This window comes from Callithrix jacchus, chromosome 2, assembly GCF_049354715.1.
Source record: "Callithrix jacchus isolate 240 chromosome 2, calJac240_pri, whole genome shotgun sequence".
NCBI classification, from domain to species: Eukaryota; Metazoa; Chordata; class Mammalia; order Primates; family Cebidae; genus Callithrix; species Callithrix jacchus.
The window spans coordinates 102,516,959-102,543,654 of record NC_133503.1 but is presented as its reverse complement, the minus strand read 5'-3'; the positions used below and the strand labels follow the sequence as shown (position 1 = coordinate 102,543,654).

Here is a 26,696-nt window from a genome sequence, read left to right as displayed (position 1 = left end):
ACTTGCTGCCTTCTGGAGAGGACACTGCACACATTTCTTTTCCTTGTCCAAACATTTGCAGTAGAGTTTGAGACCAGTTAATCAATACCTTAAAAAAACTGTTTTAAGACAACACTGTCTATTTTGCTTTCTGGCCATGTCAGGTAAAAAAACCTTCAAAATGAATTCTATTTTTTCACAGATTTCAGATTTTACTAACCTATACTACAAATGATTCTTTTTTTGAGATGGAGTTTCGCTCTTTTCACCCAGGCTGGAGTGCAATGGCGCAATCTCGACTCACCACAACCTCCGACTCCTGGGTTCAAGCAATTCTCCTGCTTCAGCCTCCTGAGTAGCTGGGATTACAGGCACGTGCCACCATGCCCAGCTAATTTTTTGTATTTTTAATAGAGACGGGGTTTCACCATGTTGACCAGAATGGTCTCGAACTCTTGACCTCGTGATCCACCTGCCTCAGCCTCCCAAAGTGCTGGAATTACAGGCTTGAGCCACCGCGCCCGGCCACAAATGATTTTAAAAAATCTGTTGCTACAGTTTAAATCAATACTCATCATGTCAGAGACTATGATATTTGGTAGCCAAACTTTTATCTTTTTAGCTAAAAATTCAAAGTTGGTCTTCTTTTTCTCCTTCACATGTCAACAAAGTTTCTCCCAAACTTGCTATGGGAAATGCAAGGGGAGAGGAAAGAGGGAGTATGTGACTACAGGACAGAGGAAAGCAAAAAACAAATAAATCTTCAGTGTCACAAAGGGTCTCGACTTGCTTACTGTGCATGACCCACATCTATAAAAAGACCTGGACCAGACAAACCTATTATATCCTTCAGCATTTCCTCCTCCCCCTAACACTTCTCTCATAACCTTTCAAAGCTGCCACCTTCACAATAAAATGCAGATAAGCTGTCAGAGCCTGGTAGTCCAAGCGATCTACTCTCCATCTGCTCACAAATTTCATGGAATTTTTTAAAATTCAGCACCATATGAGGAAAACAACGTTCAGCAACGTCAAAACGAACACAGAGTGAGTTCTTCTCTGAAGAGGGCTGGCAATGTTACATCACTGCTGCTGCAATTAATTCTGAAGCATGAGTTGCACTTATCACATAGAAACGTGTAACTTTCCCTGAAGCAAAGGCTTCAAAAACTGAATGACAGATGCCTGCCTCTAGGTGTCTTGCTTGCTGCTCAGAATGCTTGCTTCTCAGTTCAGTCCCCAAATGGCTCCGCCATTCTGTGATTCACATTGTACCTCCTCTTGAGCAACTGTGTTAGGAGACTTGATGTAGCCATCGATGCAACAAAACGAAGACAGATTCCCATGCTGTGGCCCACAGTCTCATACACAACTTAAAATGTTAAGCCTCATTCATCATAAAAATTCACTGTTCAAACTCTAGCTTTCCTTCTCATTCATGCAGACACTTTCAAATCTTATGTCCCATGTAGACAGACCTTTCTGCCTGCCTATCTCAGCTGAATATCTTCTTTTTGTCCCCTGCATGTCATGGTGCCAGGAGGCCACAAGCAGCAGGGTCCTGAGCTCCTAAGAAAGGGGCCCCTTAAAGCAGGAGACGGAGGCACCAAGTCAACTATAACTTCAGGGCTGTGCTTTATCTCGCTGCTATGCAAGACACATCCATGACTTCACAGCTGGGCTCACCTTTCACAAAGTGTCAGCAGAGCTGCATGTGGCCACAGCCTTCGCCCTTTATCCACAATGGCATTAATGATGGCCCCAAGCAGGCTGGTTCCGAGACTCGGTTTATTCCAGAAATTGAACGAAGAGATCGGTTTCTGGGAATGTCCAAATACCTAGTCAACAGAACACTTTACTAGAATTGAGAGGGCTCTAGGCTTTTTCATTAAACACTAAATAGTGGCTTTCTAATTGTGACATATTCAGTAAATGAAGCACTACAAAACTTCCTGGTTGCTATCTTCATACACTGAATTTTGAGTGTTTTACTTCTTCCTGCAAAATATGGGCTTTGCATATTCCATATGCATATGTATACAGCTATAATAATTTATAAAAGAAAAAATCTCAAATAATCAAGTGGCTGTTAAATTAAGAAGGAAATTGGAAGAAGACCAACTAACATTACACAATGTAATTAAAAGGGTATCCCCTCTACATTTCTAATAAGATGCACTTGGTTGTTATCATGTATGGCTGGGTACAGTTTCTCCCCCAGCATCCAAATTCACACAAAGAAACAAAAACAATGAGAATTTACTATCAATAATTTCCATTCACTTAAACAACAACTGAAATCTGTCATTACTAAAATTACCTGTAAGACTGGTAATTAAAGCTAACTGCCATGCCAGCCCTCCTCCCGTCTTCCCGTGACTTGGCTTCCTTTGATCTTTCTCCCCTGGTTATTAACATTAGTGGCAGGAGTAGTAGATCCACGTTGAAATCAGAAAAATAATTCCTAAGCAGAAGAGGGCTTAAAACACAGCAAGTGCCCCCAGTGCTGATCCATGCAAAAACGGGGAAGAAAAATTACCAGAGCCCATGCAAGAGCTGGAGGGTGTATCCCAGAAGTCGCCTCGCCCAATGTCCACCACAGTGTTACGCAGAGAAAACGGGTCTATGCTAAAATTGTTTCTCCTTAAATTTACCTGCATCACATGTGCCCTGCTTCCCAAGGCCACAGGCCTCCAGACACACAGTCCTTGTGCCTTCCACCTTAGCGTTCCTCCAGCCACCGTGCTCCTGCCTGCTGCCGACTAGAATAAGATGACTGAATGGTGCCTCTTGAAAGGTCGTGATAACAAATCCAATTTATGATTCTCAAAGGGACAAAACCAAAAGGTGGAAGAGTCTGAATCAGTGAAAAATTATATTATCATTTAATTGTATTCATCAACAAGATCACCTCTCATTTAAGAAGCTAGGACAGATAGCAATGTTCAATGGAAAAGGAAGGGGGAAAATTGCAGGGTGGGAATGGGAGGGAATCCCACCTGTCCTTCAAAATGTAACCCCGAGTTAAATTCTCTTCTATTATTTCCGTCCTTAAAATAGTCAGATAGCAAGATGTTCAAAGGAACACAAAGCAGTATAGTAGAGCTGCCTTCTTTCAAAGGGGCCAGAGGAGCCCTTCGAAGAGTTATTCAGGTCACAGAGAAATTACACTTCTTTATGCATCTATAAAGAATTCAGAGTTTTCCATTTTTATTAGCATTATTATAATATTGAAGGTTTTCAGGCATATCATGAGAGGAGCATTTACAGAGAAATGCTGAGCAGACCAGCCTCACGGCACACCCGCCCTGCTTGAAGAGGTTCCACAGCCTCGCAGACATTTTGTAAAGCCTAATAAACACATAGCACTTCGACTGTAAGATCTTGTTAATTTATATATTCATACAGTCAATCACTTTACGTGAAAAAGCCAAGATTCAGTTGTTTTTGTCAACTATTAAGACTCAAAATGATACCCTGTAGACTGTTTGGGGCCACTCTATTCCTTTGATAAAACTGTCATGCTATCATTGAATCATCACAAAACACCATCTCTTTTTTTACTCCTTTCTTAATTTTTGCCATTGAAAAACTAGAATTACCTTTTGATTATTTTTCAATGCATACGGTGTCAAAGTCACAAGTTTCTGATATAAATTCCATGAATATCTGAAAAATTAATACAACTGTGTCCCCAATTGTTCATTTTATTCACATCTCTTCTTGTCTTCTCCCTGGCACTTTTTCTAGCAGCCCTGAGCCTTCCATAGCAGCACCGAGGCATAGGCACATATTCAAAGGTAGAAGACCGAAAAGGTCATATAGCAAGCAGAGAATTTTCTAGCAATGCAGGTTTCGATCTTTGCTATTTCAGTGTTATTCCCGCTGAGCCTCGCGTGCCAAGAATACCACTGGCGCTGTTCAGAGACACTCATGATGACTCAATGGAGAATCAGGCGACCTGGGCATTTAACTATGCGCCTATTCCCAATGATATTCTGTCTCAAATCATTTCCATCCTCATAGAAACATGAAAGTGGGGCAATGACAGATATGAAGCCCAGCATGAACTGCCTGGAAGAACTCTGCCTAGCAACACAGCTTTATCACTCCACCGCGCATATGAAGCCAGAGCCCATCGACAAAAATAATGACATAAAAACCAAGCTGGAAATGCCATAGTTTAAGAAAAGCTACAAAAATTGTATCACAAAAGAGACTGTTTAAAATCGTTTTACATTCAACTGGTAAGTACAAATGAAACATTAGTTGATATTTTAACCTACAATTAACCAAATACTGTTCCAGCCTACACCTTTTTGCAATGTAAAATCACATATTTCCAACAAAAACCTATGTTTGTAAAATTCCACAGAAAACAGGGTAAAACCATTTGCTCAAGTCTTGGCTTAGCGTGTTCCTTAATATAGCAAAAGGGGGCTGGGATTATTTTGATGATCCTTCAAATTCTGTAGGTAAATATATTAGGTTTTCTTTTTTCTATTTCAGTGACACAAACACATACATCCAGAAGGTTATTTCCTTTATTTTTCTCTTTAAGGATGCTGGGTTCTAATCGTGAATATGTGAATATGACAGGACACAGAGCATGAGCTTATAATTATTTAAATAGGTAATCTAAGTTTGTGCTACTGTAGTCACACTGATCTTTCAACTAGTTCCAAAGATAAATGTTGGAAGGAGCAGGCCAGGGCTGGATGGGCAATTTTAGTATTGAAAAGGAATTAAATTAGCTAGTTGAATGCAGCATGAACCCAAGTCCTATGACTTGATTAGTAATGAAAAGCACACTGGTAGCAGTGAATGAAGGAATGAATCCAGAAGGAGTAGTTATTTCAAATCATTTTCTCTGTTGGTTTTCATTTACGGAAACTAAATGGGTAACTGCTTCTGTTCCTATCTATACAGTAATTTTCACAACATATTAATATAACATTAACATAGGATGCAAAGTAGGCATTAGCAACAATTAATGAATATCTTTCAAATGTATCTACTTTCTTCAGAAGTTAACAATGGGTTTGAACATAAGTTTACCATTTCTCAAATATCATCATTCAATAGAAAGCATCTGCATGAAAATTATCTTGGGTTGTTTTACCAGTACTACATTTATTTCTCTTATTCATTTCTGTTGTTTCTTGGGAGGCAAATTTTACTGATAAATACATAAAGTTGACTAATTATACCTTCTATATCATTTATAATGAGTTGCATTATAACAACATAATAAAATTGTATAGAATTTGGAAATACATGAATTATTGAGGAATGTCAAGTAAGACATCTTATATGGCCTCCTCCAAATTCTTAAAACCAGACAGGTTACAACCAGGAAAGCCTCTTTGTTACTAGAAACTGCAAACATCAATAGCCCAAGCAAGCAAAAAACTGGTCAAGTAAAAATTATTTTTAAAATATAATTTGAAATACAATTTTTGTTTTAAAAAAAGCTCATCCAAAATATCTACCTTGATTAGACAGTCAACATAATTGGTAACTGTCAAAGCCCATACAGAATTAGGACTAAAAAGTTATCAATGAGAGTATGCTCTTTGTTTAATCAGGATACAGAAGCACACAGAAGCAAATCACTGCAATGCACAGTGAAGAACTGGAACAAAGCTGTGAGCAGCTCTCCAACATAAAGACCGAGGTTGTGATATTCCCGTCAGTCACTGTATTAATACAGGGAAAGCCTACTTAATGAACTGCTGAGAATGGAAGAGAGTCACTATGAGAATACATTTTGTGTTTACCAGACTGTAAAATCTGCAATAAGATCCCAGAATCCTCTTAGATGAATAAAAGTTAAAGGAAATAACCTTCTAGATATACAAACTCAGTAGCAAGACAGGGAATAAAATAAATAGTTTCCAAATAAAATTTCTAAAAGACTCATTGCATTGGCAAAAGCCACAAAATTTGCTTCATCATCTATAAACAGTGATAAAGTAAGACAAACAACTGAAGATAATTTCCTAAAAGACTTGAAACTCTATAACTTTAACAATTTTCTTTTGCAATAAAGAAAAAAATGATGAAGGAAAACCTAGGGAAAGGCTGTGATTTTGTACATTTTATTAACCAAGCAATATAAACTTGAATTATATCACTAAGTTTATTTGCTAGTTACTCATTTCTAAGTGTCTTATACTAATAAAAATAAAATCTCAAGTGTTTTATAAAAGTAACAGGCCTAGAAGAATTGCTGAGGGTATTTTTTAATATCATCTAAGTTTCTTTATTTTTATGCCTGTGGGGTTAAAGAAATGATATGCAAGTTATTAACTGTAATATGGCCAGTATAATTACTACCAGCAAATTAAAATAATCTTCAAGATATTTAAATATCCTAAAATGGATGAAAACACCAAAAAACCTGTTAAAAACTGATGCTTGGATGGCATAGCATGACCCTTGCTATATGAACTTCTGTTCTCTCTCCATTTCCTCCTGACAGATCATGCTTCTAGAGTGAAATAAATTAAAAACAATTTTCAACTGATTGATAGCTTTTTAAACACAGTGCACCTTGAAGGAAATCATTTACATAAAGTATTTCAAGAGTTACATTGCTAAGTTAAAAATCAAAGTAAATGACCCCAATAAGAGATTCCTGAATCACTAAGTAATTTCAAATAAATGAAAAGAGAATGAAAGGCATTTTTCTCACTGGATGATAGACTCCTGATTAAATCTTCTTCTGACACTAAAGCAGGCCTTGTAGTTCTAACAGTTCTTCATTTCAACTAAGGTCATCATGAAAAGAATGATTAGCAGATAAACCCAATCAGAAATTACTCAAAAGTTTTCAGAGTCTCCAATTCCATATGATTTCTAGGCATCCTGATTGACAGTCTTGTAAAACATAAGGATAATTAAACTGACATGAAAATCACTACCCTGCATAAATCCTAAAAGCAGTTTATCTAACCTTTCGATTCTCAGAGAACTCAGTGGTCCTAGCACCTGTTCCTACTCACCATCTAATGAACCTTCATAAACAGATTAACACACAACTATCACACACTGTACAGTTTACACACATAATCCACATCCCCACAATATCACTGCTGGACTAATTACACAGATAATGGTTTTTGCTGGAAGTGATTCATGGCAACGTCAATCTCTTCCCCAGGCATAAGACAAAACTGGATGGATCTTCCAGAAGAAAGCTTTGTGATACTGACAAAAAAATTAAAATTTTACTTTTAAACCATAAACCAACTGAATATTTGAGATATTAACATAGTGTTGACAATGTTTAAATTTCAAGTGGTTTCATAACATCAGGTAGTATTTTAGAGAATGTCAAATCATATACAAAGTATTACCTTATATAAAATGTGCAATTTATTTTTAAATTATCATTAAAATATACTGTTAAAAAATAAGTCATATAAGAAAACACTCAGCTTTAGATTGTATTCTCACACATGAAGGTGTTCAGACTATTTGTCATGTGTCTATTTATCACTCTGCCCATTTTGAAGGCAAAACACACATACCATCTTCGAGTACCTGCAGCTGCCTCTACAGAAAAGTCTTTTCTCCAAGACTAATTGTTATCTTAGCTTTCAGGATAGCTATGCCAAGACATTCACCGGAATTTCCTCTAAGACTCCTGGTTGTGTAACATTTTCTCTCAAAAATCTGGAAGGAACTTTTGAATATTTGTGCCATGTTAAAACAAGAAAGGCAAAGATCCAAGTAATATAATAAACAGATCTTATTGAGAAGTTATGATAATATAGTGAGCACTATATAGAAATGTTTAATTCTTTAACAACTATCTTTTAAAAGTGATACCAAAAAACTATGACATATGTATAGCAAGCTCAGCTTTTATTGCCATTTCCTTTTCAGACATGGGATTTTACTTTATCTTATTTTATTTTAAACACATTATTTAGGAGCCACAAATGTTTTGATGTTGGAAAATACCTGTTAACTGCCAAAAGAAAATTAGATTATCTATTAGATTTTCATGCAAAAAAAGCATTGAGAGAAACGGCCAAGTTCTGCTTCTAAAAAGAAATTACCACTAACCTCGTTTCTCTTCCACCTTAAAAAAAATCTTTAAAATGACAAGGTAATCACAAATTGGAGTTTTAAGGGGCACCTGACTGGCTCGTCAGACTAATAAAGTAGCATATTAACTACACTCATTGTGGCACCATGGAAGCCTCAGTTTTTATCATTTTGATATCCCCTGCATGGTTTCAATCTTCTCTCCTGGAGCTCAATCATGCTCTGTGATGCTCTGTTCCATCATGAGGATGCGAGAGAATTTCTATTTAAAAATACATTCGGGTGGGGGGAGTGGTATCAGGCACTACTGATTGAGAAGGCATTCCATGATGATCCCTATTTTCAGTTAAAATGTGCGCTTACAGTTTTGGATTTAACACCCCTGTCTTTGCAGTCAGACAGTCATTTAGCTGGAGTCAATCAAGCGTATGATTAGAAATAATAACTCACAAGCAATGAATTCAAAAAGATTAGATCTTTGCCGAAATGCACAAGTACAGCATCCCATTATGCATACTTTCCTCTCTGGTTTCTAGAGAGCAGACCAAAAAACAAACAAACAAAAAAATTCTTTTGCACTCTAAAAGCTTGCTTCACTCGAAGTCTGACTAATCACTCCTTTATCCCATGACCAGAAACCTCAGTCAGGTGGAGATATAATCAACACAAAGGGAGGGGTTGTTCTTCCATCTTATCCTCTCTCTAGTTATGGCAAAAGCTGTATTTTACACTGAATGAATGGGTCAGAAGTTAGACACACCTTGTTTACATTAAACAAGAAATATACAAAGACTATGGTTAAAATCTAAAGATACTTAATATACAAAACAAAAAAGAATAATTTTGCATTTATAAATTATTCTTCAAATAATATTTCAAGATCTAGTATTGTATTTTAAACAGGGAGTTAGAGAGATAGAAAAATTATGTTTGGATTTAATAACTATTATATTGAAATCAGTAACCCAAGTTCAGTCAAACCTTTCCATGTAGCACCTTTGATCAAGTCAAAAGGATTTAATTTCACTAAAGAAGTTTGGATAATTAAAGTAAATTTATAAAATTTTATTTTATGTGGTACTTTAATCAGAGCACATGTAATTCATAGTCAACTGTGCTAACAATGGGTAGAATGATTCTAAATGGGAAAAGATTGACAAAAATGATAAATATTTTGCTTTAGGATATAATATAGAAGGGATGGGTTGATTTGCCTTCCCAGCTATGCTTGGTTTAGGCTGCACTACCACAGCATACACTGATGACACTAACATAATTCATACAAATGATGATAGCAGAGCAGCCCAGGACTTGAAAAATTTCTGCAGATAAATCCCAAGGCTGAATAATCCACATGTGGGTAACTGAGAGCTGACGCAGTATAGGAAGTATACATGAATAACGTCCATGCACAATCTTTTTAGGAAATATATAAATAAAAATAAAGCTCCAGAGCTTCTCAAATGTATATATATATATATATATATACACACACACACACACACATATATATACACACACATATTTTTGTGTATGTATATATTTTTATACACACATGTACATAAATGTATACATAAATAAAATACATACATACATATTTATTTATACATACATACATATGTATTTATACATACATAGTATATGTATGTATATATACATACATACTTTTTTTTTAGAAAAAGGAAGAAAGAAAACAGCCACATTTCAGTTGCTATTAGAAAGTATCCTGTCAATTATAAAAAATATCTGAACAGTAGCTACATCTGGGATGTTAAATGCATCAGTAAATACTCATTACAAGTTGTAATCTTACAAAATGACACTGTGAAAACTTTTGGGAGCCAATGCTTTTTATTCAACAAACAAAAATCACGTTTTTATACATTTAAATAATAATTTGAATGGTCAAATTTTAAATAATTTGACAGGTCCTTTTGATTACATGTGAAAATAGCTAGACCTAACATTCATTTTCTTCCAGGAGCCAATCAGAGGATCAGTTTCTACTCCTTGCCTGTTCTTTATGTCTAAGGACAGAGAACACATCAGCAGCTTTGTGGAGGAAACTCAGACCCACCCTTAATGTATTTTTATGGAAGGATCACCAAGAACCAAATCTAAAGGCTTTTGCCCACTGCGTATCTTCAGCTTTAACACAGAAAATATTAACCTTGATTCAGAAGATACCACTACTCTTATTCTACCTTACCATGAAATTTAAACACATAAAAAAACTAAACATTACACACACACACACACACACACACACACATACACACACACACAGTCTCCAAATACAGGAGAAAATGGAACTGGAGCAGTATTTCCTACTCAATCATTAATTCTAGGAACATTAGTTCTGTACCAACCAGATGCTGATCACTGTACTGGAAATCTGGAGAGATACCAAAATTGATAGAACAGATTTCTGCCTGTTCTTGGGAAGCTTGCTTTCTAATCAGAGAAGCAGGTAAAGAGCCACTGCCAGCATCACCACCCAAAGCTCACAATCGCTTTCCGCACTGCCATTATCTGCAACTTCAGACCTGACAATGAAGCAGGAAAGGAAGTAAAATAGGAAGAAAAGAAAATGTGTTCTGAGAGGCAAGTTTGTCCCAAAGAGTTTGCACTTGTTCAAAGGTAAATGGGAAGAATTATAAACTACTAATAAAATAAGTACTACTCTTCTTTTCTACCTTCTAGTGGGAGAACTGTGAGAATGGGCAATGCTGGATGTGGACTAAAGTTCTCTGTTGGTGCTAGAGAAATTCAAATAGACGTGGAAACAAAATGTAGTTTAATTTTTTGCCTTACAGGAGGACATCCACTTAAAGTAAGTGAACCTATAAAAAACTCAGATTCAAAATAACACATTTCAAGATGTGTGCAGTGGTGTGTACCTATTATAACAGCTACTCAGGAAGCTGAGGTGGGGAAGACTGCCCAGGAGCAAGATCCCATCTCTGTTTTAAAAAAATAAATAAATCATGAACAACATAGCAAAACCCCATTTCTATTTTAAAATAAATTAATTAATTAATAAATCATGGATTTTAAAAAAAAAAAGACCCAGTACACAACCTACAATCTTTCATTCATTCATTACACAAAGATTTTCTGAGTTCCTACTATGTACCAAGCCCATTTTTGGCACAATATCTCTTTATGTGGGTAATATATATGCAATCCAAAATATTCAGCTTGATCAGTAATTCTCCTCTGTTTCTTTTGAACAACTAAGGCCAAAGGAGAGAATTTGAGTATTTCACTGCTAATTTGATAATAAAATCTTGATGTATTTCAGTTACTTGATAGTAGTAAAAAAAAAAAAAAGAGCATGAAATTCATTTTAAACAAAATTCATTATATGAACTTGTGACATTCTCATGCACTGGGTTTTTTTCTTCCATTTCCAAACACTAATTGACAGCAGTTGAAAACAGTGATTCAGCTTCCACATGTCATATGATTCCCAGGGACTGTAGCTATATTCCTCAGGCCAGTAGACTGACAAATCAAAAGATAAGAAGTACCTCTCAGCTTGAATCAACTGAAATGTGTCAGAAAATACATTTGGCATAATCTTCAGAAATGTCAGATTTGGCGATGACAGGATAGGCACAGTTTTCCTGACAGTTTTAGCACACCAAAGTTTCAGAGTCCAGATTAGAATGAGAAGGAAAATAACTACTTTTGTCTGCTATTTTGGAGAAAACTTACACGAAACAAGAGGAAATGTATGACATGCCACTTGAGTCTCTGACTAAGATGTCAAAATGCCTGACTGCCTAATTTATGGAATGCACAACTTGGGATAATGTCCACTAAGATTAAAAAAGAATGATGTATCTTTTCACATTTTTGCTTAGAAAATCCTTCTACCTTTTTCTCAAGGGATATGCCCAGAATCGTACCTCTTCATGTTCTCAGTGTGCCTATGCCAGTTGTATACTCTTATAAATGTGTGTTTAATGAGTGGAGTAACCAACGGCATTGAGCAAAACTGTTGAGAAACCAAAATTTAGCTGAATATATTACACAGCACACCTCCACTTGACCTTGCATGTCCTCCACGCAGGTCTTGGCTAATAAATATTTTTTAAAAATCAAAGCAAATCAAAATGCAAGAATGTAAATTCTAATCTAAATCATGATCCTTTCTGAATCCTACAACAGCTGGACCTTCTTCTGTCTTTCAGTAGCATCACCATCCTTAACCCCCCCCACACATTCATATTCCATTAATTATGAATAACAGAAAAAAAACAGCTTACTTATTTCTCTAAGAAACAAGCTTCTACCTCTGGCTACAAAACTGTGACTCCTCCAATCTTTCATTTGTAAATAGATCTCCAAAAGAAATCAGCCCGAGGGCACCAAATAGCTATAGATCTCTGCAGAAGCACTGTAGGCTGACAATAGCAAACCTCAATGAACTTCTCAGATAGGAGATGCAGAGTGCCATATTCAGACACTTCCCTCCAAGCCCTTTAACAACTCCAGCTCTGTCAACCTTCATCTGATTTTCATTTATAAATGAAGTTGCACAAATCTGCAACAATAAAGAATATTGACAAAATCTTTGTTAACATTTGGCATTTCTCATTTTCTAAAAAACAAAAACAACATTCCCATTTGGGCAACTCCTAATTGTGCTGGCCATGTTTCATTTACTTTCACCACCAATTCAGCAGCAATCTGTCAATATTTGTACCATAAATTACCAAATACCCTAAATTACTTATTCAAACTGATTGTGCATTTATGTATTTATAAACAGTATACATAGAAAGTTAAAAATCATTTCTCTATTGCCTAAGTCTATACATACAGTCACCCAAATGAGAGAGGTACCAAGTCAACTAAAAGAGATGGTAAAAGAATACATTTTTTCTGACTTAATAATGGGTTCTGCATTTTCAATACTGCTTCCTTTTCAAGAGTGCAAAGTCAAATTATTTTTCACTATATTTGGCAAATGCAATATAATATTAGATAACACTGCAAAAGAGCCTTATTCGACATATTCCAAGAGTTAATCATTTCAAGATATGTACTCTTTAGTGAATATTTATTAAGTATGAGCTAAGTGTCCCCTACCATGTATAATTAAGGAAACAGGATGGGGTAAAAGACAGTTGAAAAGGCCCTCCTATTAACTTATAGGCTAAAGGAAAAAATACAGGCAAATAATTACAATATAAAATCCTTACTGCAATAATGAAGTTTTATGTGCAAAACTTTAGGTGCAAAGAAACGGGGATAACTCATGTGACCTGAGACTTGAAGAATAAACAGGAACCAATAAGGTGGAACGGAGGAGTAAGAAAAATCCACATTTGGGTCACCACGTGTAAGAGGGTGAGAAAGAATGGAACATCAGGGAAGGGAAAGTAATTTGTTATGTCTAGAAAATAGTGGGTGGGAGGACAATGGTAAATATTAATATGAGAAGTTGGGGCTAGAAGGTAAAGAATCATCCTTTAGGAAATGTAGAGCAATCCAAGAATTTTAAGCAAAAGAAAGATGTGATCGGATTTACATTTCTGAAGATAACTGTGGCAGACAGACTTTAGCAGAAACATCTAGGAGAAAACAAATTGGGGGTGTGGAATAAGGGAGGACAACAAAGCACAAAGAAGCTACCAGGCAGGCCCAGGGTTAGAAAGCTGGCTTTTGCTTCCAGCCCTCAGTGCTGCAAGGATCCTTGCAACAGTAAGTGACATCGGGACACTCTCTGCCCAAGAGTGGTCATTCTTTACAGTAAGGATGGGTCCCTGATTCAAGGACAAAAGAAAAATAAATGCTGAGACTTTCAATGTTAGTGTTCTCAACCAAACGAATCCCCTTAAAACAATGTGGCCTACTTAAGGTCCAGTCAACAAAATTTCCTAACTGATTATGTGAGGGAAACCATGGAACACAAAGCTGGAGAGAACGCATCTTGAGACGGACAAATCGTGAATCCATCTCCTGGATTCACCTCTCTGAGGAGCTGATCATGAAAGAGCTACTTTCCAACCTATTATTATGTGTAAAATAGGACTAACACCTAATTCACAGGTTTATTATAAGGATTAACTTTGCATTAAACTAAAAAACATGTAATTAATTATCACTATGAAATAACGATGGATAAAATAATGAGGGGTAAAAGAGTGGCAGGAAAAGAGGATGTCGCAGGTACTGTTTTGGTAAATTTATAGTTGCTATTAACATAGAAGAAACAAGATGTGAGTTTGGTTTTAGATAAGCTGTTTTTTAAGGTGAAAAGAGATTGGTGTTGAAGACATATGTGTTTAAACACTAGATAATATTGTCCTCCTCTACTTGACTTTGCCTTGATTTGATCATTTGCAAAACTGTAATGTAACCCTGTATCTTTCTCCGAATTTTTAACTGAATGCATGGCTGCCTTTAAAAAAAAAAGACCCTAGTTTATAGATTATTCCCCTAGCAAGTAGGTGATCAAGTATTTACCAATGTGACAAGTCTAAAAATGAGACCTACTAGGAGGGAACATGTTCCTCTTAATTCTTTTTTCTATCCTGCTGCCTAGAAGGTAAGTCTGATGTCTGGAGCCCTAGCATCCATTATGAGCAATATGGATAAACTGCATCCTAAGGAATGGCAGAGTAGCGAGATTCTCAGGTGTCTTGCTACTGTTAGCTGCGCAGAATCACCCAGAAAGCTTTTAATAAAATGCTCATGTCTCACCCTCAAACATCCTGACTGAATAGTTGGGTTGGGATCAACATATGGATATTTGAGTATGGGTATTAAAAGCTTTCCAGGTGAAAATATGAAGCTATGGTTGAAAAATTACTGATTTAAACACGTAGCTGTTATATTATGTTTAGTATCTTATTCTATCAAGACTTCTGATAGAATGGCATAACTAGTACTAAAACGATAATAATGGTTACCACTTACTGAATACCTCTATTATGCCACTATACTAAACTCTTAGCAAATCAGTTTCCCTGCATTCTCTAAGTCAAGCCTTACAACAATGTCCTGATGTCAATATTATTATTTTTATTTTACTTCTTAGAAAATTCAGGTGGATTGAGTTTGAGTAATAGACTTAGAGTCTCAGAAGTAGAGCACTCACAAGTATTCAAGCCCAGAACTGACTAAATGCAAGGCAATCCTAACCATGGCACAGTGCTGCCTCCCCAGATGGGTTCTACTTCCCTTTATTTCATCTAGAGGTGCCAGTGAAGACGCTAATGAGCAATGAAATGTTAGGGCAAGGAGAAGGAAGAGGACACGTAATCGTTAAGATTCATCTCTCTGAATAATCAGTAGTTAATCTGACTTCTAAGTAAGAGTTTGCATTTGTTTTCATGCAAATTTATCTCTGCTTCAGATCCAGAAAAGTACCAAATTCAGATTAAATTCCAATATATGAGCAGAAGCACCAAATCCTTACCTATTTTCAGCTTCCTGGGTTATAAATTTAAATAAATCATGTGAAATACATAGAAAAACTTCTCTTTCTCAATGTTTAATGATAATTTATAGCCCTAGAACATTTGTAAATTTAACAGCCCATCAAAGTGTCTGAGAGCACACCAGTTCTAAGGACTCATTAAGTGACATTAAACATAACTTTCCATGAAGTACTGTACAGCCTGAATGGGTGTGCAGGCTGGTGAACAGCCATCACTACAATAATTTATTGTTTGTAATTTTGCCTTATTACTTCCAAAAACATTTTTTAAAAGAGGAGGGGAACAGTCCAAAAAAAAAAATACCACTTTGCTAATACTATAAATCACAAAGGCAGAAAGAGCTTTTATGGTCCTAAGGATGTGCTAATTCTTTCTCCAATCACCCAAAAAATGACAAGAAAGAAGTGTTGTGGTAAAGGCTTATAGGATTTTAAAAATTCATTTCTTTGAATAGGGATGTATTGTTTCTAAGTCACCTCCTCCCCAAATTCCAAAGATTATCAGCAAAATGAAACTAAAGAAAGGTAGAATTTTTTTTCAACATACAAGTGGGAGAGTCGCCTACTTCATCCAATTCACATCCTTAAAATAGAATTTATTTTGCTTTAGAAATATGCAAAGTTAAGACCCGAAATAGGCCTTAATCTAGTATATCTGGATTTTACAAAATCACTAAGTGCCACCCTAATTTTGTCAGGGCATTCATCCTCAATCTGTAATTAAAAGGTAATATTAACTCAAAGGCAAAAGTGACCCACAGATTAAGTTATAGTGACAAAAGTCAATGGCTAAAATTTAGCCTTCCCACCTGCATAAGAAACATCCTTTACCTGTTTTCTTGAAAACAGCCCAATCAGTGAGGAACATTACACAGCTTTCATGGTTTTCATTCTTTCACTACCTGATGGCAGATATAACAGAATTCAAACGTTTTAACTATCAGTGCATTAAGCATAATATAATAATTATGCTGATGGCACAATTTTTACTATAAAGTAGATCACTTATTTGGTTTAGGATTAGCCTAAAAGATTGGGTTTTTTCCTCTTTTTCTAGACATGTAGTCCAGCACAGGTGTCTACATTCCTTTGCCAAAGGTTGCTTTTATTAATTTTGTTGACTAAAAATATTCTCTCCATAAACTTCAACAACTTGGTAGTCAAAATCTGCAGTAGAAATAGTTTTCCTGTATAAAATTTAAGTCATGGATTAATTCCACCTCCAAAGAGCAGCCATTTTGAAAATGAACCAATCAAAGTCACAAATAACCTAATTTTCCCTTCAGTGTTCTTACGCCTAAGTAACAATATATGTAATAGTCCCAACAAAATTAGTGTCTGCTATATATAAGGTACTTGTTGTTTACCTTTAAAACCTCCTTTCTGAATAACAATATTTAAGAGGAAAAATATGGTTTTCACAAAGATTATATTTTATATATGTATTTTATATAGAAACATTCAATTACCAACTACTTAATACAATTTCAGACAAACAAAAAAAGCTTCAGTAATTTGTATTGGGTTAATGTTAACATTCCTGTAGCTTCCTGTGTTTTAATCCAGCATGCATGCCCAATGCTGGCCCTAATGAAATTTAAAATGTGAACATGTAAATATGTCTGAGAGATTTATTAATTGAAAGTAGTACACTCACCAGAATAACTTCCAAACTTATGCTCTAGCAACTAATTTTTGAAATACTATGCAGAGCTAATAAAGAAGGAAGCTTTTTAAAGTTACTATTTCTGAATGGCCATTTGTTGGACTCAACTGAGAAAATTTAGTAAGCTGTTTTCTCAGCCAGCTGGTGTATACTCCAATTCACAGGTGAGGTTTTTGAGATTGTCTATGCATTTCTATATGTAGCAACCACCAATAAGTTAGAATGATTATTAAATTCACAATTACCAATGTCTCCCAACATATATATATACAAAGCAGAACAAAGACAAATGAAAATAAATCACCATCAGGCAGCATGCCTTGTTGATTCTTTTCCCATCACTAATAACAATTTATATAAACTACATAACATGTTATAATTTGAAGCAATTTATTCATATCTAAAATTATTACTCTAATTCCTTATTAATTAGTGTTAAGTAAGAATTACTAGACTATTCAAAAGCTAATATTGCATAATAGCAAGCAGAAAAAGGTTGAGCAGTCGACTAAAATTAGCTTATTTACTGTAAAATAAAGATTGAATGTTAAGGTATAAAATTATTCTAAATCCCCAAACACACCAGAACCAATTGTGAAATTAAATGTGACACTTTCCATAATTCAAACTACTGTACTTGATTTTCATCTTTCTCCTTAGCTACCCCTAAATTAAATCAGTCTTATTGATCATAACTCAGAAATCCCTGTTTTATTACCATGATTTTCAAATTTTAGTGAAATGTGCAACCTAGTTGAACATAGTTAAGTTGCTTTTCTTAAACTACAATATAGAATATTAAGTATAAGCTCAACAAATATCTCAATACTATAGCTACAGACACAGTGAAAATCAATTCCTTTGCTTGCTTAACACAAAACCTGTTTTCAAGTCGATCATGACAGATGATCACTCACTGAAGTAAGATCTTATGAACTGATTATCAGTGTTATTTAATGAAGCACTGACTGTACCCAGATACTGAAGTGAAATAGAAGTCCTAGTCCAATTAAAACGTGGTACTGTATGCAAATGGTTGTTAATAACTTTAGTAAAAACAGAATCATTAAATTAAAATTCACAAGTCATCATCCTAGAAAACAGAATAGTACACAGTATGTTTTCTTTCCTTTTCTTATTATTTCTTTGAGACAAGGTCTCACTCTGGCTCTGTCGCCCTGACTGGAATGCAGTAGTGTGATCATAGTTCACCGTTAACTTCAAACTCCTGGGTTCAAAGGATTTTCTTGCCTTGGCCTCCCAAGTAGCTAGGACTTTAGGTATACACCACCACACCTGCCTAATTAATTTTTAAAACAATTTTTTTAGAGATGGTATCTCCCCATATTGCCCAGGCTGGTCTCAAACTCCTGGCCTCCAGCAATCTTCCCATCTCACCTCCCAAAGCCCTTGGATTACAAGCATGAGCCACCACACCCAGATATATTTTCTATAAATTGCTAATGAGAATGAGACATCTATGCTGTGGACAGCAGCCTTATTGGACCCAGAGCCACACTGGGTGCTTTGCTTTGACAAAACATACCACTGATACTACATATATAATTAACAGCCTCAAAAAACATGTTTATTTATTAAAATCAGACTGTTTCAGCATTACTTGCAATATACTTAGATTTAGATTTGGTTTTGATGTTTTTTTAATTTAAGAGAGAAGTATTTCTTTCTTATCAGCATTTCTTTGACATTCACAGTTGGTAGTCCCCTGAGCAAAAATGAATGGATCTCCCAGACCATTCCTCCTTCCTCCACAATCCAAAGCTGTGGAACTAACCCTCAAGCTGTCTTATTTGTAAACATTGCCTGTATTCATGGCTAATAGTATAAGATTTTCTATATAGTATCTTCAAATATAATGATTTTTAATAGGAACTATTTATTAAGTATTGCTTTATTTCTATTAAAAATAGGTATATGCCACCTTTTCAATCTTCTCATATTATTTGAGTGATTTATTTCCATTTTGAATCTTTCTGTTTGTTAACTTTGATGAAATTAATGTACTATCACTAAAGAATCACACTAGAGCAACTGGATGAAGGACCTGAGCTCTCAGCTCTCTTCATTCCAACAAATGGGGATGAAACATTCATTTTCCTTTTTTTCTTTTTAAATCAGTCTCCGTAGAAACTGTCAAAAATTGCCAGTGTTGACTTTATTGCAAGTCGTCACGGCGGGGTATTAGGAAAAGTTTTCAATTAGCAATAATCACGCCTCGGATAAACCTCGTTGGCTATGATACTGCCACTGCGCAAAGCTGAAACATACATTTTCTTCACATAGATATAATGGACATTATCAGTCACTTTCCCACCTGAAGAACTGTTACTGAGGGAGCGTTGAGCATACAAATTCCCACATCAGAACTACCTTCTTTCTTAACAAAATGCAAGCCAAGGCTTCATTAAATACTGCCTGGTCATTCACAATACACACCAAAAATAAATGAGGATACTATTTAAGATGAGAATACAATAATGTTTAAAGAGTATTAAGGCACATCAGATGTGATGGCATATGCCTATAGTCCTAGCTACTCAGGAGGCTGAGGCTGGAGGATGGTTTGAGCCCAGGAATTAGAGGCTGCAGTGAGCTATGATCGTGCCATTGCACTCCAGCCTGAGTCACAGATCAGGACCCCATCTCAAAAAAAAAAAAAAAGGAAAAGGAGTATTAAGCCATTGTCAGAAGTCACCAATTCTCAACTGTAAATACACTTAAATATATTTTAAGTGTATAAGTGTAATCTTTCATTTGTGTAAGTGAATCATATACTTTATATTCGATGAATTTCCATTTCAATTACCAAAATTATGTTTACACAAGCTGCAAACATTTGTTTTTACTAGAAGAGACTAAGTCCTATTCATTAGCACTGCTCATTGTCAATTATGAAATACATTTATTATCTCCATCAGAGCTATACGATACTTAGTTTCAAAATACATGTCATTACTCAATGAGAATGAATTAAAATAAAGCATCAAGATTAACAAGGCTACATCTATAGTAATATATCATTCAAATAATAAAAATTAATGCTTATTAATTTCTTACTACATGCCATGCACAGTACTAAGCACTTCACGTATATTAACTCAATGGCATCCATAAAATAACACTGTGAGGCAGGTACTGTTATCATATCTATTTTACAGATAGAAATAACAATGCACCAAGAAATTAAAGAATTTGCCTAAGACTACACAGCTAGTGAAAGATAACTGCTTGTAGAGCTTACGCTCTAAATTCTAAAATAAGCCAGTTATGTCATGATGCCTCTTAAGAATTCTCATATGAATCAAATGCTCTATATTACCAGCACCTCGAGAACTTTAATTTTAAAAATAAACAGGCTTATTAAGTTACACATATTGTAATATTTTAGATAGTTCCTGTTAGACATAGCCTTAAAAATATATTAGAGCATAAAAAATGAAACTCAAAACAAAAAGTACTTAAAATAAGTATTTTGCTCCACTTTCCCCAATCCATTCATTATGACAATTCACCACTAGGTGTATAGAATATTGGAAGTAGATTTTTTGTTACTGTTTCCTATTTAGACTATAAGCTAGACATAGTCTAGAAAAGTAGCTAATCTATACATTACTGAAAATACCACAACATATTGTACCAGGGGAACCTTGGATAAACACTAAATATTACATTGACAATGAGTAACGGTGGCTGAAAACAAAACTACAATGTAACTCAAAGATGAAATATGAAGCCGAAATAAATGGACATGAGTCCCATGCAAGCTGTCCCTTAGCCTTTTGAAGGCTGTGAAAAGAGAAGGCCTTATTTAGGATGAAGAAAGGTAGTACTTTTGAGATATGGGGAAGATGCTGATATCACTTCTGATTATTATTACAATACTATAAACAAGTCATAAGGATACGAAGAAGAAAGGATGGACAAACTATCTCATATAATCACTGTATTTTCTGCAAAGAACATAAATGGTAAGGGGCTATTTTGTCTGAAACTGTAGTTTCTTTGGCATCCTAAATGATTTTTCCTAAAGTGTCATTTATTTGTCTCTAGTGAAAAGAAGGAAATAATATTCAAAGGTATCAAATGTTAGGTGTTAGAATGTTTTCATTCTATACCTTTGAACTGCCATCATATTGTTTAAAAATTACTATGTGTATGTATTACCTATTATTTTTAAAAAACTAACATTTTAAGTGTCAGTCTATACACACACAAATTTAGCTAAATTAAAGTTATTTTAAATATCAATAAATGATTACTAAATGATTCTAAATATTCTACATTTAATGCAATTAGCCAAAAATAAAAATATAAAACTGTATTTAAAAAATGCAACACATTGCAGTATTTTGGGGGCAATGAAACTACTCTGTATGATAGTGGAATACATGTCATCATACATTTATTTAAATCCATACAATGTACCATACCAGCAGTGAACCCCAATGTAAACTGTAGATTTTGGGTAACAGTGATATGTCAATGTAAGTTCATCAATCATAACAAACGTACCACTCTGGTGGGGGATGTTGATACTGGGAGAAGCTGTGGCAGTAGGGAGTATATGGGAAATCTCTTTACCTTCTGTTCGATTTTGCTGCAAATCTAAAAATGCTCTAAACCAAGTTTGTCCAACCTATGGCCCACAGGTCACATGCAGCCCAGCATGGCTTTGAATACAGCCCAACACAAATTCGTAAACTTTCTTAAAACATTCTGAGATTTGGCCAGGCACAGTTGGCTCATGTATGTAATCGCAGCATTTTGGGAGGGTGAGGCAGGCGGATCATTTGAGGTGAGGAGTTCGAGACCTGCCTGGCCAACATGGTGATATCCCGTTTCTACTAAAAATACAAAAATTAGCCAGGCATGGTGATGCATGCCTGTAATCTTAGCTACTAAGGAGGCTGAGGCAGAATAATTTCTTGAACCTGGGAGGCAGAGGTTACAGTGAGCCGAGATCATGACACTGCACTCCAGCCTGAGCAACAGAGCAAGACTCCATCTCAAAAAAAAAAGAAAAAAAATTATGAGATTGTTTCACAATTTTTTTTAAAGCTCATCAGCTATCATTAATGTTAGTCTATTTTATGAGTCACCCAAGACAATTCTTCTTCCAATGTGGCCCAGGGAAGCCAAAATATGGGACACCCCTACTCTAAAAGTCTATTTAACATACAGTCATGTGTCATTTAATGAAGGGGAAATGGTCTAAGAAATCCAGGGTTAGGTGATTTTACCACTCGATGAACATCGCAGAGTGAACTTACACAGACCTAGATGGTGTAGCCTACTGCACACCCAGGCTATAGTATAGTCTATTGCTTCTAAGCTACAAACCTGTATAGCAAATTTCTATTCTAACAGTAAATATTTGTGTATCTAAATGTATCTAAACATAGAAAAAGCACAGTAAAATTATGTTACAAAAGATTAAAAAATGATATACATCCATTATCATGGATGGAGCTTGCGGAACTGGAAGTTGCTCTGGGTGAGTCAGGGAGTGAGCGGTGAGTGAATATGAAAGCCCGGTACCATACACTTCTGTACACTTTACAAACACTGGATGCTGAAGCTACACTAAATTTATTAAAGATACTTTTTCTTCAATAATGATTAACCTTAGCTCACTGTAACTATAAACTTTTCATTTAAGGTTTGATTCTTTAGCTTGAAACACAAACACATTGTACAACTGTGCAAAGAACTTTCTTTAAATTCTTATTTATCAGCTTTTTATTAAAATTTATTTTTTTACTTTTTAGATTTTGTCAAAAACTAAGACATAAACTCAGACATCAGCCTAGCCTTCCACAGGGTCAGAAATATCACTATCACTGTCTTCCACCTCCATATCTTGTCCTGCTGAAAAGTCTTCACGAGCAATAATACACACAGAACTGTCATCTCCTATGATAATAATGTCTTCTTCTGGAATACCTCCTCAAGGACCTGCCCGAGACAGTTTTGCAGTTAACTTTTTCATATGTAAGTACAAGGATTATACTAAGAAATAATGATAAAAAGTACAGTATAGTAAGTACTAGGCAACAGGCATTTTTCAGCTCCATCATAATCTTATAGGGCCATCATTATAAATGTAGCCCATTGTTAACTAAAAACATTGTCATGTACGGCCTGACTACACACACACACACACGTACATACATATGCTCTATCCTTTTCATATATATGGAATATTTCTTCGTATATATGTACATTTTATACATATGTACATATATGTATATATATGTCTTTCATATATATGTATGTATATATAGCCCATCTATGTATATGTATGTATATTTAGCCCATGTATATGTATGTATATGTATGTATATATAGCCCATGTATGTATATGTATGTATATATAGCCCATGTATATGTATGTATATATAGCCCATGGTAAAACTAAGAGGGTATACTTGCAGACACTCATTGAGCAAACAGTTTTTCTGGACACCAAAAATTATTGTTTTACATGAAAATACAAGAACAATTCCCCCATAAAACACTGATGGATATAAAATAAGTAATTTTTTTAATATGCTTGAAGTATAATTTTGAGATGTAGACATGTTTATTTTCCTACTAAAAAAAGATAAATATTTATACCTTCTTAAATAATCTCTATAGCATAAAATATTCTGATCATTTTCAATTTTAAAAGGCATTGACATAAAGTATTAATTTTCTCCTAGGAAGAAAATGGGAGGGAGGGAAATAAAGTTATCAGAATAGTTGATATGCAATTTATTAGGTTTCAATTTGATTTTCTTCACTGCCACATCACCAGATGGTTGCTGGTTTCAAAAGGAAGTAAGTGGGCCAGCCACCCAAAAAGAAGCCCTCATAGTACCTCCCAGGAGATGCTTGCAAGAGATAGATGCTGGCCACACTTTACCGCCTTCCAGCCACCAGCTGCCTAGCACGTGGCTGAGAGGGAAAAACAAGCAGGTAATGGAAGGCACAGCATTTTATAAACTGCTGGTTCTCTAACTCCTTCTCATCTCTCCCTTTTCCCTCTCCTTACCTCTCTCCCATCTCCTTTTCTTTTTTTCTTCTTAACCGCCTTGCATTTCCCCCCATCTTTATTTCACTATTCTTGGTTCATTTTATTCCTTTCTTCTTTTCTTCCTTACTCACTCTCCGCGGCTCCCTTCTCCAGTCTTTTTTCCTCTCCTCCAACATATTTTAATTGTAAATTGCATCAATCTACAAAATACTTGATATACATACAAGAACATGTAAAAAATTATAACACTTTAGCAAAATTCCAGCAAGGAAAAGTATAGATTCCACATCAGGTAAGCAAGACTCGCAAATACTAGACCTTTCATCATTCCCTTTACCATGCCTCTAATCGCCCATCTTGTCAACTATTTACTTTTTTTCTCTTTAACACACTGTTCTCTACCTTCTCGTCTATTCTCCCCTCTGGCATCCTATCCTGTCCCCATCTTCCTTGTTCTTCTTCATCTTTATTACTCTAATTCAAGAACATGCTTTCAATAACCAAGTACTCCACAACCTGTCCCTTCAAATGTACACAAAAATCTCACCAAATTTTATCCAGAGAAATTTGTTTTTTCCCATCTCCTCACCTCTCCTTAGCAAACCTATAATAGAAAATTCAGACACTGTGTCTCAAACATTCTCCTAGCATAGATATAATAATGTACATATCAAACTTTTTAATCCATTATAGGAGATATCCAATATAATTGTTGAGGATATTCTTTGAAAATATTTTCCTAATCGACTAAGCACCCCAAAATATTTGTTTTAAAATTATCCTTTTGAAATAACTCCACCAAGATTACACTGTAGAATTCACCTTATAATTCAGTATTTTGCTTTTCTTTCTATGCCTTTAATTTGCATTGGTTATAAGTGCACTTTTGTGTACAATGCAGAAAATTTTTATTTCTTGCTTTCCAATGACTGAAACACAGAGGTATAACAAGAGGGATATCCTTCAGAAGTCTACATTGAGGTCATTTTTTTAAAGCACATTCTACTTTTTAAAAATTTTTTCTTGCTTTCATTATTTGTGTGTTATTTGTTATTCTTAATGCCAGTGCGCCCAAGACTCACGGTCCTTTTCTGAAGTGAACTACTCCTCCAAAAACGTTATGAATGTGTTTTTCATGATGAATTATAAGTAAACCAGCTAGTTCTACCCAAGAGCCAGGATGAGACATGCAATTAGGTTGTAAAAACCTGATGTGCTCTTTCCACCTTTCCTGTCCCTTTCAGCATAGACAAAGCAAGAAGGAAAAATCTCCTGACAAGACACCAAGTAAGCCTTGGCTCTTGTGAGGCATCCTGGCGGAGGCCAGCAGCAGCCCCTCTCTGCCCTGCTCCCACTGCCGGGGCCCCGTGCCTCATGGCACTGCTGTGTCACATTACTTCCGCTTTTCTAACTTTTCCACTTCTGAGCACCATCAATTATGCACTAGAATAACAGGGGCTGGCCAGGCAGTGTAACATAAAGGCCAATTATGATGATAAATAATTTAAACACCTGTGTGCCATGTTCCTTTTATCAGTGATAGGAGGCCAGGAGAATGTGATGCACAATGAATGTCCCAACATACCAGAATGACCAATTTGGGGACAGCAGGGAGCACATTCACCCATGAACGTCCTGTTCACTGCCCACAAGGAGAAAACGGGCAAATGAATGAACTGCTCACAAACATATTCACACTTGAAAAAACTAGCTAAGAATCACAGACCACAGATCCAAAGAACTTTTCTTTCTTTCCTTTATTTGTGGCCCTAGATTTAGCCCAGGAAGTACAGGGAACAATATTTTAGCAGTGGTTGGCATCTTATATCTTCCAGAAAAAAGGAAATAATTCCATATAAAAAGATTTTAAAAGAAAAGATATAGTTTCACATAGTTATTCAGATTTTAACAAAATTCAGACTTGGTGATCTCTTTACCACACAGTGTGTTTAATGATAAAGTATAATTGGGAGCTGGCAGGGGATGACAGATACAGTAGAGGTGACTGGTCTAACCCCCTTTTAAATGACACCTCACCATCTCACAACTGTGATTCAGAAACTCTTCAAGTCTTTTTATTAGTATCCTATTTTTTATTGTGATTTGAAAATTTGCAATGATGGCTGACTCCTATAATCCTAGCACTTTGGAAGGCCAAGCTGGGAGGATTGCATGGAGGCTAGGAGTTCAAGACCAACCCATGCAACACAGAGAGACCTTGTCTCCACAAAAGATTAGAAAAGTAGCTGGCATGGTGGTATGCACCTGTAGTCCTAGTTACTCAATGCTAAGGTGGAGTATCACTTGAGCACAAGACTTAAAGGCTGCAGTTAGCTATGATAGCACCACTACAGTCTAGCCTGGACAACAAGTGAGATCCTCTCTCAAAAAATTAGAAAGAAAATTCACAACAAAGAGGAAATTTTCATACGTTCAAAAACTTCCAAGAAAATAGGCACCCTCCCAGCAATGCCCTGGGAAGTTCAAAACTCAGTAAC

At 35.6% G+C, this 26,696-nt stretch overlaps 1 protein-coding gene and 1 non-coding gene across 3 annotated transcripts in view; both read right to left on the bottom strand.

Moving 5' to 3' along the window:
• EFNA5 (ephrin A5) overlaps window positions 1-26,696 on the bottom strand; it is a 291,250-nt gene that overhangs the window by 227,315 nt on the left and 37,239 nt on the right. The gene's annotated exons all lie outside the window — the stretch shown is intronic.
• LOC118151735 (U4 spliceosomal RNA) lies at window positions 19,299-19,439 on the bottom strand. Its single transcript, XR_004740152.1, has one exon. It is a non-coding gene; the product is annotated as a U4 spliceosomal RNA (small nuclear RNA).